Raw genomic sequence first — 17,740 nt, forward strand, 5'->3', positions numbered from 1 at the left:
TCTTCATCTGCAAGCCAATCAACAGAGCTGGCCAGCAGAGGTGGGTGGAGCAGTGATTCTGCCTGCTATCTGTTTTCGTTGAGGAGACTAATTAGGGAGCAATTCCCGTACTCTTCTGAATACAAGGGTGCAGTTCTGGCCTACTCTTATGCGGCTTCTTCCTCCAGCACTGTGTGCCCAACGTAAGAGCTAGTCAGAATTGAGTCCTAAGTGTATACATTTATGTATGCAGTGTTGTTGTTGTAGGTGTGTCAGACCCAGGATATTACAGAGACGAGGTGGGTGAGGAAATAGCTTTTAACTTCTGTTGGTGAGAGAGACAAGCTTTTGAGCTCAGCTCTTCTTCGGGTCTCGGAAAGGTACTCTGAGGGCTGTGCCGCTGCAGCGTGTCTAGTGAAGATGCTCTATGCCAACGGGAGAGGTCTCCCCCATCGCCATAAGCCACCTCCGTGAGAGGCAATAGCTATGTTGGCAGGAGAAGCTCTCCTGCTAACATAGTGCTGTGCATACTGGCGTTTGTCCATGTAACTTATGTCACTCAGGGGTGTGAATAAGCCACACCCCTGAGCAACATAAATTATGCAGTCATAAATTGTAGACATAGCCTGAGTGTCACCGATAAATACAAGGTGGAACTGATTGCTTAGCAAAAGTAGTTAATACATATTTCAAGGTGAAGTAACTAACACCCCTCCAGTCATGGGAGGGGGGCAAGGAAGGGAAAGCAACTGGGGGGGGGGGAGGGTTTGTTAATAGTTGCAATAAGCCATAAATCCAGTGTCTTTACTCAGTCCATGATTTTTAGTTATGAATTAAACTCCCCGTCTTGTCTTTTGAAGAGGTTGTGCAGATTTTCTTTGAGAATGAGGATTGAAAGATCAGATATAGAATGATCAATCTGTGAAAATTGTTCACCCACAGGTGATGTAGTCTTCTATTATTTTTCTGTGTGAGTTCATTTCAGAGTGTAGTGGTTATCTGGTTTTACCCACATCATTGTTATTGGGGTATTTAGTGCATGGAATGAGGTATACCACATGTTGTGATAGGCATGTGTAGGACCCATGGATTTTGAAAAGTGTATTGTGGGCAATTTGATCATCGTAGCAGTGGAGATATGTCTCAACGTTTGGCATCTGTTGTTCTGCTGGGTCTGGAGCTGCTTTGAGTTGGTGTGTCCTGGTCTGTAGGGAACTTGCTTCTGATGAAGCTGGGGAGAGGGAGGGGTTGTTTGAAGGCCAGAAGAGGGGGTCTAGGAAAGATTTCTTTCAGGATGTGGTTCCCATCAAGTATGGGTTACATATGTTTATCTTTGTCTATTTATATTTTTCCCAAAAGTAACAGCACAGCAATATTTTTCCTGTTATCACAATTGACACTGGTTACTGCAGATATTAAGAAAATAAAAATCTGTAATAGTATTTTAATAACTTTGATGGTATTTGATTTAAATTCATGGATACATGTACCAATCAGATATTCATGGCATCTGTAGTGAAATGGAGCTAAATTGAATCCATGAGAGTTACAAAAATATCAAAAAGCAGAATTGTTTGTCTCATGATTCTACAGCTCTAAATAGGTGCTAATAGCAAGATGTGTGTTACTGTTAGTCTCCCAGCATCACATGAAGTAACTTTTTCTTCGTTACCTATCCACAGGATCTACCATGAAGGGAAAGCTGGGAAACAATTTAAAAATTTAAGGAAATGTATACCCTTTTCTGTACATAGTTCTACAGATCCCAATGTTTCAACATGCTTAAGCAAGCCAATCAGATACAAAAGAGACATCTGGAAAAATCCTCATAACCCATTAATTAATGAATATCATTTGGGGGTACTTTTTGGCTATAATTTCTGATATGTACCATTAGTTTAATATCATTAGAAGGAGATGGACACACCATTGGAGTACTATGTGGAGCTGGCATAATTTGACAGGGCATCAGCATAAAAAATATGGGGAGATTAAACTGGAATCCTGATTTTCTAATGGTCTTGGGAACACCAGAAACAGATAGAGGAGCTGGACTTTAAAAATCTATTTTTAGGGTTCATTGATCCTAGAATGCAAACTTCAAAGTCTTTCTCCTCAAGAAGTCCAGTTTCTCGAGTTTTAGAGGATGCCAGCCAGTTTACCCAAAGCCAGCTGGCACTTACTCTTCTGGGTGCTCCAGGTTTCCTCAAGCCTAGAGCTAGTCCTCTCCACTGCCAGTGAACTTTGCAGATATTAAAAGGCCTGTGAAAAAAGTCACCAACTACCACGGCTTCTTTGAAGCTGGATGGTCTACAGTGTTGGCTGACAGGTGGTATTGTTCTGGCATTGCACAGTCCTGGATGAGCAGTGAGAAAAAATTATGGCTAGCCTAAGGCCAGTGGTTGGTACTGACAAGGCTTACTATAAATTAGCTGGTGGTTTGGGTTAACCGGAGTTCAGTAAACTGCACTGCTTGTCTGCACTGTAACTAACACTGCATATTACTTCCTAGAGGTAAAAATGTACTGAAAAATGAGAGGGAAAAAGACAAATTTAGCCTGGGCATAAGAAGGCACAAATCTTACTGACTTCAATAAGCCAGGGCTGTATTTAGCCTTATAAGTGGTATCATGTAGCATGTGAATATATTCAGCTGTTTGCCCATTCAAATAGAAGTGCTGTCCCACATAATCAAAGAAGAAGGCAAAACCATTTATCAAGCTTCCAGCAACTGCATTTGCTTGAACACTGCTCATTTAAAAATATACTAAGAATATTGATAAAATAGGAGGAATTGTTCAATGGAAACCAGAGCAGGGCTTCACCAATGGCAGAGAAATCTCTCTGTCCTTCAGTTCAAATCCTGGAATCACATACAAAGGCATTTTTAACGCAAGGAGACAGCGTGTGCATGCACACACATGCTGGGATGCAATTCTTGGATGACAAGAGTGACACCATGAAACAAATGTCCATCCAATAAATGATGCTACACCAAGCGACAGTCTCACAAAGACTCATGACACAAACAGCAAAGGGAAGAAAAAGCAACAAGAGAAAACTAATGATAAAAAGTAGCAAGAAGCCAAAACATCTTCAATGATGTAACCGGTGTATAGAAGTACAGGCTTCTTGATACAAGAGCCCAAAATAATCAGCCATCCCTGGGACTTCTGTCACATGTGCAGAAATACAGGATATTAGCACTACATATGATAAAGAAGCATAAATAAACCCAAATCAAATCCACTAGCCTGGTGGTTTTCTTATTTTCCTCCCTTCTTCCATTTCTTTACCATCTCCTACTTCTCTCCTTTCATCTCTGATTTTCATTCTTTTCTGTAACTCGTGTATTCCATTTTCTCCATTCTCTCCAGTTCTCCTTTCCATTCTATTTTGTTCACTTTCCTGCTTCGTCTTCCCATTTCCCTTTTTCCTATTGATTCGCTTTCTCACTCACAATTTCCCAGGTTCCCTTTCCTTCTTTTTTCCCCCCTCAAAGAACTTGATGCTATGCTCATTCAAGTCAGTGACAAAGCTCCCATTGTCTTAAATGGTGCAGGATCAGGATCAAATCCCACATACTTTTCTTTCTCCCACAAAAGCTCTCTCCCTTCCTTAAAATGTTTCAACTCTTCCTTCTCTTCATCCCCAGAATTTCTTCTCCTTTTCTCCCACCTCCTCCCTAACACTGCGATCCCCATTCCTCACTATGTCTCTATATTTTCTATTGAAGTTCCTTTTCCACCCCAGATCAAGAGCTCCCTCTCTATGGGTACATCTACACTACAGGGGGGAGTCGATTTAAGATACGCAAATTCAGCTACGTGAATAGCGTAGCTGAATTCGACGTATCGCAGCCGACTTACCCCGCTGTGAGGACGGCGGCAAAATCGACTTCTGCGGCTTTCTGTCGACGGCGCTTACTCCCACCTCTGCTGGTGGAGTAAGAGCGTCGATTTGGGGATCGATTGTCGCGTCCCGACGGGACGCGATAAATCGATCCCCGAGAGGTCGATTTCTACCCACCGATTCAGGCGGGTAGTGTAGACCTAGCCTATGTGTCTCCCCTTCCCTCCCACTCCTCAAGGTCCCTCTTCCTCCACTCTCACTCTCTGCCCATCTCTCAAGCATCCACATGCAATTCTGTAGTATTCTTGACCTGTCATTGGATCATTAGGCCAGAGGATGAGGGGTTGTCTCAAGCAACCACTGCTGAGCACATGCAAGTCAGTACTGGTCACAAGCCACCTCCTATCTCGGTTCTTGTTCAGTGCTGGCTAATCCACTCTGCCTTCTGTACTCTTCAGTGAGGCCAGGTCTACACCTCAACTTACACTGGTATAATTACGTGACTGAGGGGTGTGAAAAATCTATAGCCTTGAGTGATGTGCTTATTCTGAGCTAGACCCTGGTGTAGACAGCGCTACATTGGTGGGAGAGATTCTCCCACTGACACAGCTACTGCCTCTTGTGGAGGTGGATTAACTACACTGACAGAAGCAGCTCTCCTGTCAGCATAGGAGCATCTTCACTTAAGCACTACAGTGGCACAGCTGTCTCGGTGCAGTTGCACCAATGAAGCATTTTAAATATAGACCTGCCCTGGGAGAAAAAAAAAAAATGAGTACAGTTAGTGTGGGAAAGCTGATGACAAGGAGAACAAGAAGAGGAGGCTGTCACCAACTGGTTTCTTAGCAATCAGATCAGTGCCCTCTACTCCAGTGGTAGCAGCAGTCACTGATTAAACAAACCCAAGTAAACACTGCTTCCATAGTATAATTTAAGTGGAATGTGGAGGTAATAGTGGGACAATCCTAGGAAACACATGACAGTTGGCAAGCCTGGGAATTTTTGTGTGTGTGAGCTGTTATGTAAATGTATAGTTGCTATAGTAATTTCACAAGAGTTCGTGTATAGTTTAGGTTTGACAAATACTGCTGCAGAGTTCGGAATAATTTGTCAGCGCTTTTATTGTTCATACTCCTTTTGGGTATATAATGGAAAAGTGGGGTTACTTGGACATGAGGAAACTGGAATAATGGATCTTTAGTGAATTAATACACGTGCTTCATATTGTAGTCCAAACGAAACAGTCCTGTGTAAACAGCATATACAGTAATTTTCTAAAAAAGAAAAAATGACCTGTCATTAAATATTTGGGTTTCTTTTAAACATCTTTTTTTAATCAAAATCCCTTAAAAAGTTTTTGGGGAAAAATCACAGAATTATGGTAAGCATTTAAATGATATTCACCTATTTCTAGATTAATGTCAAATAAGCGGTAAAACAGATGGATAAAATTACTGGTAACCTCTTTAGCCATTCATTTGATAAGCCATAGAGTAATGAGCTGTTAAAACTATACTGATAGCTTTTTAATAATGTTAACACCACTTTTCTGCTGAGTATGAATTTGTAATATTTTCTTGCACATCCCATGTTGTCAAATTCGGAGGGTGAGAAAATATGATGAGACAAAAGCAAAAAATAAATAAATTGATGGATAAATGTACCAAATATAGTTATTTGGCTAGTAAGTTCTAGAGCCTGATTAACCACGGTGTTACTCCAGTTTCATCATTGTGAGATGTCTGGCATTCAAAGCATGCTCATAAAAGCTAAGCTGCGTTGGTCTGGGCATTTTCATATGGTCGATTCAAGAATACCCAAGGTCATATTTTATGGTCAGCTAAAGCTAGGTGTCCATTCTCATGGTGGCCCGTACAAATGATATAAAGACACACTGAAGTCAAACTTGAAAGCATGTCAAGTTGACCTCAGCAACTGGGAAGCAACAGCCCACAACGGAGCAAGGTGGTGGCAGATTTGCCATATCACTGTTAATCATGTTCAAGCAAGGTGCATTAACACCTTATGTGAAAAACATGAACAGGACAAAGGATGGATATGACAGCTGCAATGGTCGTGGACAACCTTGTCTGTCTCATATGTAACCATGTTTGCAGTTTTTGCATTAATCTGACCTCACATATACGTGTTCACCTATAGGGTTTGCTGAATTCTCATACATCAACATCGATGTGAGATTCCATCACCCAGCTTTCATGATTCCAGTGGGAGTTACACTTACATGAAACTGGAGTAATACTATGCTAATCAGGACCCCAAACTGATGCCTATTTTTTCAAAGCCAACTTTTTCTTCTCAAACTTGTATATCGCTTTTTAAAAACTCATTTCCAATCAAGGGAATGTTTCACTGGAAATTTCCGGGTTTGATTAAAAAATTTTAACGTTTTCTGATGGAATACGTTTCTGCGTATTTAAGCCACGTTGGATTTCTTCATCAATCAAAACAAATATGCATTCAAAGCTCAAAAACACATTGCCCAGGGGTATCTGTATAAAAATCTGTAGTGAGAGCCTCACTCCTGCCCTCTTTACATTAAGTAAAAGGGCTGGCATGGCTCAAAAGACTCTAAAATCCCCAGTTCTGGTTAGGGGAGGATTCCATAAGGCTGCCTTCCAAGGACCACCTCACAAGCCCTGGTGCAGGGTACACTGGGAAGTGAGAGGTGTGTGTCCATGCTGGACTGCATCACACAGAGCTGCAGAGATTCTGAGTGCTGCCACCAACAGGGCAGCCTGGGGAAGCTGGCAGGACTATTAAGTTTAACTCAGAGGCAGCTGCAGACCTTGGAGCAGCCCAGGATCAGGAAGATACAAAGGTGACTTAAAACCACCTTAGTATCCCCTCTCCCAGGCTGCAATTCTTACAAGAGGTCAGAATCTTACCCATTCTGTCTACATGCAACCAAGTATTTGCATGCACACATATAACCAATTAAGCACTTATCTGCCCATGTCTTGTGAAAACACCCAATTTGTGCAAACATATTTCACTGCATATGCACAATTGCTCTGCCTCATGGTGGCGGGTATCATAGGCTGGGAGAGGTTCTGCCCTCTCAAACAGCCTGATGTGGCCCCACCCAGCCCCAGCCCCACCCACGCCACCATGGGGCTGGGGCTGGCCGGCCTGCCGCTGGGGCTGTGGCCACCCGGCGCGCCGGGCCCGGGGGCGCTGAGACTAAATGGGTGGATGGGGTGCATGCACACCTGAAATGGAGTACCCAGAAAGACACTACTCGAAGAAATTCAGCTTCCAGCTACTGGATCTTGTTATGCCTTTGGCAGCACAATAAAAAAGCCCCCAACCATTTCTTTGCCAGGTGTAAGTATCTATACAGAGTGATCAAATCACCTCTCTTTTTGACAAACTGAATGAGCTCCTTCAGCCTCACGTTGTTAGGTTTGTTTTCCAGCCCCTGGATCATTTTTTACCCCTCCTCTGAACACTCTTCAATATTTCCACATCATTCTTGAAGGATGCAAGAGCCTGATACAGTATTCTAATCACAGTCTTACAATACTATGTACAGAGGCAAGTTCACAGTGCTCTTAAACTATAGATCAGGGCTTCACTTTCCAGTGATTAGGTGCTAGAGCATATAAAGCTGCTGAAATCCTCACAACCCTTTATCTGTTGACCCAAAATAGCACGTTCCCACATCACTATCAGCTATGGCAAGAGGCTTTCCAAAACACAGATGTAGACCTGATCCTGCTCACATTGAAATGAACAGGAAAACACTGACTCCAATGGGAGCAGGACTGAACTTATTCTTTATGGGATATCCCCATAATTAAGCTGCTGAAACACTCGAACTAATTTAAGCACTTGCAGTATTTTCATACAGTCACCACAGCAGCAATAAACTGCAAACATTTTTAGTGATCTACTGACTCAGAAACATGTTACGAGTATTAACTTAAGTTACAAGCATACAAATAAGTTACAAGCCTACAAATATTTGATGTCAGGAAACAGATTCTGGTGACATGCTGATTAAGGTAGAGATAGGAGACACTTAAGTACCGTTTAAAGTTCAAAACTTCAAATATGATATGCATTTGATTTTTTCCCTTTTATCATTTTAATGATATACTAATGTTCTGAGGTGTCAAAATAACTGTAAAAATCATAAATATGAGGTAAGGGACTATTCGAACAACATGAAAAATTCTAGTTCAGAAATGACACAGAATATAAAGCTGTCATCACACATTTGCATAATAAAAGGCTCTTTAAAATCAACAATCACATAAACAGAAAAATATAAGCTGTAAAATCACTCATTTTAAGTATGAATCTGTAAGTAAAGTTAGCAGATTACCTTCATTTTATCCAATTCATCCTGCAACATTTACAGGATGAAACATACAGAGCCATGTAGCTTATTAGAACATAAGAACGGGCATACAGGGTCAGACTAATGGTCCATCTAGCCCAGTATCCTGTCCTCTGACAGCGACCAATGCCACATGCTTCAGAGGGAATGAACAGAACAACCGCACCACACCTTTAAGTGGGGGAAATGGGGGAGAGATTTGGCTGTCTGGCTGAATAAAGGGAATAGTGCTTTATGGCTGGAGGGAGAAGATGAAAACTGCTGTAAAGGGGTCAGCATGGTCGCTGACTCATCCCCTAGGAATGCAGGGTTTAAAAGGGGTAGCCCTGTGCTTGAAGCCTCCCTTTTACACAGAGCAGGCTGAGGCAGGACCCACCCTCCCTCTCCTTTAGGTGGTAAAATACCAGGTTTGGACAAGACCTGCTGGGCATTGCGCTGGCCGCCCCTTTTTTAGGGAGTCTGGAAAGGAATTTTTCCTTTACTACCAGATTGGCCGAGGTACAGTTGGGGGGTTTTCGCTTTCCCCATAGCGCTTTCAGGAAGGGCTTTGTTCATGCATGGCAGGAAGAGTGGTAGGCTATGTCGCAACTCATTATTTAAGTGGAGGGTGGATGTCCAGTGCAGGTACTCCATAGGAAAGTGATACAGTGACCAGATAAATGGCTTGGAAAAGGACTTAAGAGAGGTGTTTGTTAAAGAATGAACAGGGGGTGATTGGGGACTCCTATGACTGGTATGGCAGGGAGCCAACTCCCCATTCTTACAGCCCACCTAACCCTCCTACGAGGGAGGGTGGATGGTAAGGTCCCGACAATGGATTTGCTGGAAGGACCTGGATGGAAAAAGGGGGGGAGCTGGTGGAAGCCCCCCGGGTAATTATGGAATAAACGTGGGGTTACCTGCACTGTACACTTTTATCTGTCGGTTAGTCCCAGACGTCTAATAATAAAGTTGCGGCCTGATTAAACCCACGTCAAATGTCTTCTGTCCTTCTTTTGGAAGAGCTAGACAACAGGCAATCATTGAGTGATTTATCCCGTCATCCACTCCCAGCTTCTGGCAGTCAGAGGCAGGGGCGGCTCCAGGCAGCAGCGCAACAAGCGCGTGCCTGGGGCAGCAAGCCACGGGGGGCGGCCTGCCGGTGGCTGTGCGGGTGACAGTCAGACAGCATTCGGTGATATGCCTGCGGGAGGTCCGCCGGTCCCGCGGTTTTGGCGGCAATTCGGCGGCAGGTACGCCGAAGTCGCGGACTGGCAGACCTCCCACAGAAACGCTGCCAAATGCGCGTGACCGCGGACCGCCTGACTGCCGTGATTGGGGCAGCAAAAAACATAGAGCCGCCCCTGGTCAGAGGCTATGGACACCCAGAGCATGGGGTTGCATCCCTGACTAATAGCCATTGATGGACCAATCCTCCATGAATTTATCTAATTCGTTTTTGAACCCTCTTATGTTTTGGCCTTCTGTCAATGAGTTTCACAGGCTGACCATGTGTTGTGTGAAGTATTTTCTTAATTTTTGTACACTTACAGCAATATCAGTATCATACTGGTCCAGTATATCTTTATTATCTTAAACTTATTATATAACATCTCTTGCACTATTATGCATTTTAATGAGCCTGTCACTATACATATATTAAAGATTAAATATGGATTTTTTTTTGGAAAATAAATTACCTCTTGATAGTAATTTATTACATCTCACAAGCCATTTCTTAGAGAAATACAATTAAAACCTCTAATCTGGCAACGAATCATGCATGTTTTTAACTATATGTATAAGAGTAATTCTAATGACGACTCAATAATGTAAACTTGAAGTATGTGCATAACTTTTTGCAGGATTGGGGCCACAGAATTGTATTAACAATTCTCATGATTTCTTATTTTGTTGCGTCTCTTATGTAGCAGTTTTGTAGTTTAAAGGTTTTCATTGAATCTATCCTGAAATTCTCTTAATTAAGTTCAAATATTATTTCGTAGACTATTGGATCTACTTTCTTTGAACTACTGTAAACTGTTTAATTTCCCATTAAAAATTGTTGTGTTCAGAATGTAGACATGTGCACTACTGATTCAGATATTTCTAAATAGATTCAAAACTGATATTTTTTATATGCTGACATAAATATGGCTGCCTGTTTTCTGGCACTATGTATTTAATTGCATTAAAAAGTAATAGTGCAATTTAGTAAGAGGAAATTAATGAAGCAACACTGGTAATGACATAATTACTGAAATATTAATGTAATAATTACTGTACACTCATACATGCTTATTGCTATCACTCTTATCATGCTTTCTCTGTAATATGTTGTTTAAGTACATTTTTTGTGTACTGTTCTTACAATTGACAGTGATTAATTCTGGCATACAAAAAGGAGTACACACACTAATACAAGATGCTACACATTTGTATCTAAGTGCCTGATCTAATTCAAACTGGTATCAGTGAGAGTTTTACCACTGACTTCAATAACAGCAAGACTGGTTCCTGAGATATTGACCCCACAACTGGATCTTAATTGCAGGATCTGGACATAAGTATGTACAAGAGTATTACCTTAAATATTACATTATTAGAGCACACAGCACATTAATACACACATACAGTGGCAATATCTGTGTGAAAAATTAGAGACATGTGATAAACTGCAGGCATCTTTGACAGCCTCATCCTCATTCTCCCCTCTAATCCAGTTCCACCAGGACTACCTTTAACTTTCCAAATGTGTCAGTAGCTGCTATTATTTGGGTCTGAGGTACAAAGATGAGCAATATTCAGTGTTGGACTATTTATGCCCTTAATGCCCAATATCTTGTATCTGGGCTCCAACAGGAACTTTCCAGTGGGACAGCCACTACTGCTAGCGTTGGCAGATGCTCAGATATAGGCTCTTCAAATCATTGTCCTGGACATGCAGAAAGAAAGACATGCAAGGGATGTGGTTGAATTAGGCTGGAACTTTATTAACTTAACTCATCTGGGAACTAACTGGAAGGAACTCATACAGGTCATTCTTCCTTCCTTAATCATTTCCACCTGGTGAAGGGCTGCTATCAGCTCCCCAGCACGTTGCTGGGACTCTACTGCCCTTCCCTTGGATGAGGATTAAGGGGCTGGGAAAAAATTTGTACCAGACATTAGGAGCCCCAACCTCATTCCCCAGCTTAGCTTCCCCTTAAATTCACTGCCAACTCTGGTTTACCATGAAACCAGACACCCTATGGAACAAATACCTGCACTGGACACCTGTCACCTGCTAAGTTATGACATCTTGAACCTTATCTCCTGGCCTACCCCCACCAAGTCCCTCAGCTGCTGTGTGGCAGGCAAAGAAACCTGCCCCAAGCCAGCCAACCTGGTGGTGAGAGAAAAAATTCCTTCCCAGTCCCAAATAACGCAACTAAAGCAATGTCTGCAGCAATCAAAAACAATCACCACCATCCTGGTCTTCTGCTAATCCCAGGGATGGGAGGGTGAGACCTGCTAATCAAATGGTAGAGGGGCTCAGGCTGGAGGGCCAGGGTTTATATACGCTCTCCCAGGTCCACAGAGGCAAACGGCTTATCTGAGTCCCCCTGGCCTGCCCAACAGCTCACATGATGCCTTCCTCTCCCTCTCTCCTAGCCAGACCCCTCCCAATTCCTGAGGACGGGGGACCCTTTCCCACCAGTCTATACAAATCCTTCTCCCACCCCCTGCTTTGAGTTTGCAGGGCTTTTATTGTATTATAATGCATACGTGAATTTTTTAGGTAATTTTAAGGGATTTCTATTGTGTATTAGTTCCCTCTGACAACTGGACTCAATTCTAGGATGGTATAGAGGGTATAGAAGAAATTGTAAAGACAAGAAAAATAGAATGATACAAAGTAAATGGTGAGTCTGAAGTACTGGGAGAGTGAAGTGATAAGCAGTTTAGTACCAGAATCTAAGGGCAGGTCTTCACTACGGGGGGGGGGGAGAGAGGAGGGGTCAATTTAAGATACGCAAATTTAGCTACGCGAATAGCGTAGCTGAATTCGACGTATCGGAGCCGACTTACCCCGCTGTGAGGACGGCGGCAAAATCGACCTCTGCGGCTCCCAGTCGACGGTGCTTATTCCCACCTCCGCTGGTGGAGTAAGAGCGTCGATTCGGGGATCGATTGTCGCGTCCCGACGAGACGCGATAATTCGATCCCCGAGAGATCGATTTCTACCCGCCGATTCAGGCGGGTAGTGTAGACCTAGCCTAAATTGTTAGCTCCTCAGTGAAGGGACTGTGGCTGTTATTCTCTCTATAACTCCCCATAAATGCTATACAAAATGTTAAATAAAGGTAACAAGTTGGAGGAAATTAGAGAAGGATTGTAGGCAGAGGAGGAAGATGGATTCAGGAGCAGACAGGGACACAAAAGACATGTATAACAGCTGGTTTCAGTTAGTTAATGTGGCAGGTGAACAGATAACAGATCGGAAAATTAACTATTCTTTTGCACAGAGTCAGAGGGCATTTATATACTTTTTTTTTCTTTGCCTAGCAACAGGGCTGCCCAGAGGATTCAGGGGGCCTGGGGCAAAGCAATTTTGGGGGCGCCTTCCATAAAAAATAGTTGCAATACTATAGAATACTATATTCTCGTGGGGGGCCCCTGTGGGGCGTGGGGCAAATTGCCCCACTTGCCCCCCCAGGCAGCTCTGCCCAACAATGAGGTCCCAGCCATTCACTATTGGGATGGTGAATGGCAACCTCATTTCAATGACCAAAGCCATACTCTAAGATACTTTGCTTAATGAACCATATCCTGATGTCATTTTCACCACAGTTTATGTATGAAAGCCTGAACCCATACTCTCCTTGTTTCAGATGTAAGGATTCTAAGGATGTAATGCCACGTTTCTGTTGTTACTTAATAAGATGATGACACGAGGCCTGATTTTCAGAAGAGGAGAACTGATGTCACAGAGCTCTTCTGAAAATACATGTCCATAATCACTGGCAGATTCATGCTGTTTTACTCCACTCGGTATTGTTTATGAAAGAGCTGTTTTCAGGACAAGTCAAATTTACATTTGCAGTGATGTGCAACACAGGAGTGAAGCTTTAAAATAGCCTTACTGCACAACTTGCCAGGTTTGGAGATCCATTATGGTTAATAAAGCAGTGCGTTGGTAATGTTTGGAGATCCCAGGTGATTTACAAATGTATTTCTATAACCATCAAGACGTTGTTCTGCCTTCTCTGTACCAAGAATGTCAAAATTTAACATTAAGGGTTATGAAATCCCATAATATAACCAGTGATTTAATACTTTGAGACACCATAAATATAGTACTGCCACTTCATTAAAGATCCTGTTTCCTGTAGAATTTAGACAAAACATCCCTACAAGATCACCAACTGTGGCTTAGCCTACATCTTGGTGAAAATGTGTATTATTACATTAGAGGTTAAAATGATAATTATAAATACAGTTATACCTAAAAATTCATAGTTCATTTTTAAAAAATTGCATGCAAATTACTTTGCTAGACTGGTAACAGTTATGGTCACCATAAGTCTATCTGGTTGTACACACTGCATAACTAGTTATATTAACATGCTGAGAATTTCTGAGCAACTATAGTTTGTGTATCTTCAAAAATTTGAGGCTGGCTGTTTTTATTTAGTTATTTCTGAGCTTTTACGCACAGTCTTTCTATAGATCTTATTCACAAATTCATTTTTACTGTGCTTCAGAGATTCTGCTCCATGCACTAAGGCATTATTTAAGATAAACAAACCCTAATGTTAAAGAAGTAGCAATATATATATCCCATATGCAATATCTCACATGTTAAAGAGAAAAACAAATGTTTGACATATTTAAGGATGCACTTTTAGTTTAACTATTTATGAACAGTTCGAAGATAGCCTAAAGTGTTATATACATATCAGAATACAGCTAATAGCCTTGTTTAAACAAGATAATTAGAATCACGTCTTCATGGTATTAGTATTATTTCCTGACATTGTTTATTGCTGCAAGGCTAAGACAGTTATCAGTTTGGGCTAATTCTTTAGCTGCTCAGTTTTACTGTGTAAGGTCATATAGTGAAATGTAATGGAGATGCCAGAAAAGCTACGCATCACATGGTGAACACATATGGGACTGAGTCTGCAATTGGATCTACACTGGAATAGAGCTCCATTGAATAATGGTCTTTGATTACATGTATGTATATAGTGATTTTCTTAATCTGATAAATTTATCACTGTAAGGTTTAGTTCATGAATGATCTCACAAATTAACACTTTATATTATATATAGATATATAAGCACAAAAACCCTTTTGATTTGTATATATCTGTATATATTTATATCCAAGCCCCTTTGTTTTCAGTTTAAAACAATTTTTACCGAAAAAAATTCCAGGGTTTACAAATTTTTTTTTTCTGATTTTCACCTTACTTTTGTATCATTCAAATATATAAAAATAACTTGTTTTATTAGGAAAATACAATACGTTGCCTGAGATATACGTATTATGATAATGCATTAGTCTGTGTGTATATGCAAAGCTGCCTGTTGAAGTAAGGCTATGTATTAGTCTAGAAAATACACACAATAAACAAACAGGCACACGCACGCTCTGAAGTGCGTGCGCATCTGAATGTACTGATGAATCTCACGCCCATCATGTACACATTTCAAGCTTTTAGCAGATAACAATTTAAAGATCTGGCACACAAAAATGGAAAGAAAATGAAAATCTGTATCAGAATGTACACATTTCAGAACTCAAGGAAGTATTCAAAAGTTCTTAAAAAACAAAAACAGGAGAAAAGTATTAAGTTGAGTCTATGCGCTGCAAAGGGTGTGGCCCAATTATTAAATATAAATATTTATAGGCTAATAGTTTTTCGTCTAAAATAGTAAATTGTTTATTCAAATGAAAAGTTTCATTTGGGGATTATAGATATATTGCTTTCTTAAACTCTGAGGTGGCACTGTGTTGTGAGTTCCATTTTAGTTCTGCAGCAAACCTCATTGAATTCCATTCATCAAAGCATTAATCTACTGATTCATCTACAGTCCTTCCGTTCACCAAAATAAACCTTGATATTTACCCAGAAAAATTATTAATAGTTTTTTCCACTGAGTTTCACCTGGTTTTGTTGTAATAATTCCTGTGACAAATTAAATAAAACAAAAACCGAAAACAAAGGGCCCTATTTATATCTTATGTGGTTTGTAAGGTCATTCATGAACTCAGCTTTGCAACGACAAATACATTAGGTCACGAAAATCTTCTCTTCTTTTGGGATTAAATGAAGCTAAGATTCACTGTAATTATTACAGACTAGTTTGCCCTTGAGGTTACCGCCTCCCAAATTTTGTACAGGTTCTCCCAATAATCCTACCTCCTTAGAGAATTCTTTGCAATTATTTTGCATGATTCAAATTATTCCTGCTGTGTTTTAGTAATCTGTGGCCAATTTAATATATTTTTTCATTCATACAGATTTGGTCAAAATTTGTGCACCCAATTTATTTTACTATGTCATTTCCACATCTAGTTGACAGCTATGCCCACCCTTTATGGTATGTTAGAATTTGATACATATAGGAATTCAAGATAACCATGGAATGATTTCAATGCACGTTTTTCTACCCAGGCAGCTTCTAGATCCTATTGTATATGATATGGTATGGCATCCATTACTGGATAGTTAATATAGCAATACAGTTGCAAGTACATCTGAACTCTAGCAATTTTTAAGATAACTATGGGTCTGAATTTTAGTGAAGGCAATGCACTGAGATTGCCCCTATCAGTGTTAGAATGATATGACAGATATATGAAGGAAGGGAGCTTTCATATTTGCTGGTGTTAGACATAACTACAACTTTTCAGCTGCTTTTCATATCAGCTTTGCAGTTCATTGCATTCCACCAAAGGAAAGAGGCCGGGTATCCTCAGCAATTTTTTTAGCTCTTTGGGGTCATATAGAAGAAAATATTATCATTAATATAAAAATTTACCACACACTTATGGCTCATATTCTAAACACAGGGGTAAATTCATGTACCTCAACTCTGCTATATGTGTGCATTTATTATATATATAATGTAATGAGACAGTTGGATGGTTTCCTTGCATTTGGGATTGCTACATTATTCATAAATGGTGAAACCATATGCAGGCCAATACAGGACTAAATACTGATCTAAGTGCAAGCTCAGATACCATTCTAAGTCAACTGCTTACAAATACTGATATTTCAATGGCAAATACTGTACCAGACACAATGGTCCCAGTCACTAATGTTATTTCAATTCTCTTCAACCTGAACTGGGATTATAGAGCAGTCACCATCAACATTATCACCAATGCAAAACTTTTGATAAATGTTGACTTTTTAATGGCATCTGTTGTATTTGATATTCCACAAGAATTAATAACGGGCAAAATGGTCTTCATTCTCCACATTGTGCCTTTGGATAAGGTGTCTGAGATTATTATGGTTTGGGTTATCACTGCTATATAGAATATTTACTTCTCTATTTCCATCCCCTGCTTTATGAAATGCCTAAGTGAATGCACAGCCAAAGTTGAGAATGTATTATTATACTTAAGGTTGAATCTGAATGAAATTGAAATTATGAAGCTGGTTTAGTTAAAGATGTATTTTCTTAGAGAGATATTTACATGTATGGTCATAAATTTTATCCTTGTATTGAACTGGCTAAAACAAGGTCATATAACTCAAAGTTTTTTTATATTATTTCTCTCTTGGCAGACCAACAGTTTTTGACACCAAAAACTACTGACAAGCTATCTTTTGGTAAAATGACACCATGATTGAAAATTGAGATATCACAAAAGCACAAAGTAATTCTGATGCTGTGGCATATATAAGGACAAAAAAATTGCTTTCTGTTACTTTGTGTCACCCACACCATTGGACACAAAATAGAAGTGCTACCAGGTATTCTAACTATAATCAGAGTTAAAGTGAATGTGAGGGACAGAAACTGTAGTAATGAGGAAAAAATTCACTTACATTTATCCAAGATGGCTGTCGCTATTACTGTTGAAACACTGCTATGGGCTGAGGTCACATGACCCTGTAAGCTAAAATAGAGAAGCTTCAGCTGAGAGTAACTGAAGCTGCAGCACATTAAAAGACATTTTTAAGGTGATTGGGGGTTGAGTGGAGTTTAATTTATAAGAACTATTTTCCTCAAGACTGGCATTGTGACCTTAAATTTTTGGTCACTTTTCAAGCCTTCAGGCAACAGTTTTTCAGCATTACCCTCAACACTGCTGTGTGTGTGTTTTCTGCATATAATACATGATGTGATGGTATGATGGTTTCATTGGCACGAGTCTGGGGTTGCCATATTATTCACAAATAGTGAAGCCTTATATAAAATATGCAGGCCATCCCAAATACAAGTGGGATAAAACCTTTGTTCCACACCATATCATCTATTCTGTATGTGACATTTATTTAACAGAACGACAACTTTAGGAATATTTTAGAGAGCTTTAAAATATGTGATTGGTGCTAT

The 17,740-nt window shown here is 40.4% G+C and overlaps 1 protein-coding gene across 13 annotated transcripts in view; it reads right to left on the minus strand.

Annotated features, from left to right (window-relative positions):
- The window catches only part of FOXP2 (forkhead box P2), a 593,826-nt gene that overhangs the window by 83,748 nt on the left and 492,338 nt on the right, over positions 1-17,740 (minus strand). The window contains exon 1 of one of the 13 annotated variants that reach the window (XM_054023912.1): positions 17,230-17,287. The exons of the other annotated variants lie outside the window; for them this stretch is intronic. The gene's annotated coding sequence lies outside the window, so the exon portion shown is untranslated. Of the gene's footprint in view, positions 1-17,229; positions 17,288-17,740 lie in introns of those variants that run through there. 13 annotated transcript variants of the gene reach the window in all.

Source organism: Malaclemys terrapin, chromosome 1 (genome assembly GCF_027887155.1).
Source record: "Malaclemys terrapin pileata isolate rMalTer1 chromosome 1, rMalTer1.hap1, whole genome shotgun sequence".
Taxonomy (NCBI): Eukaryota; Metazoa; Chordata; order Testudines; family Emydidae; genus Malaclemys; species Malaclemys terrapin.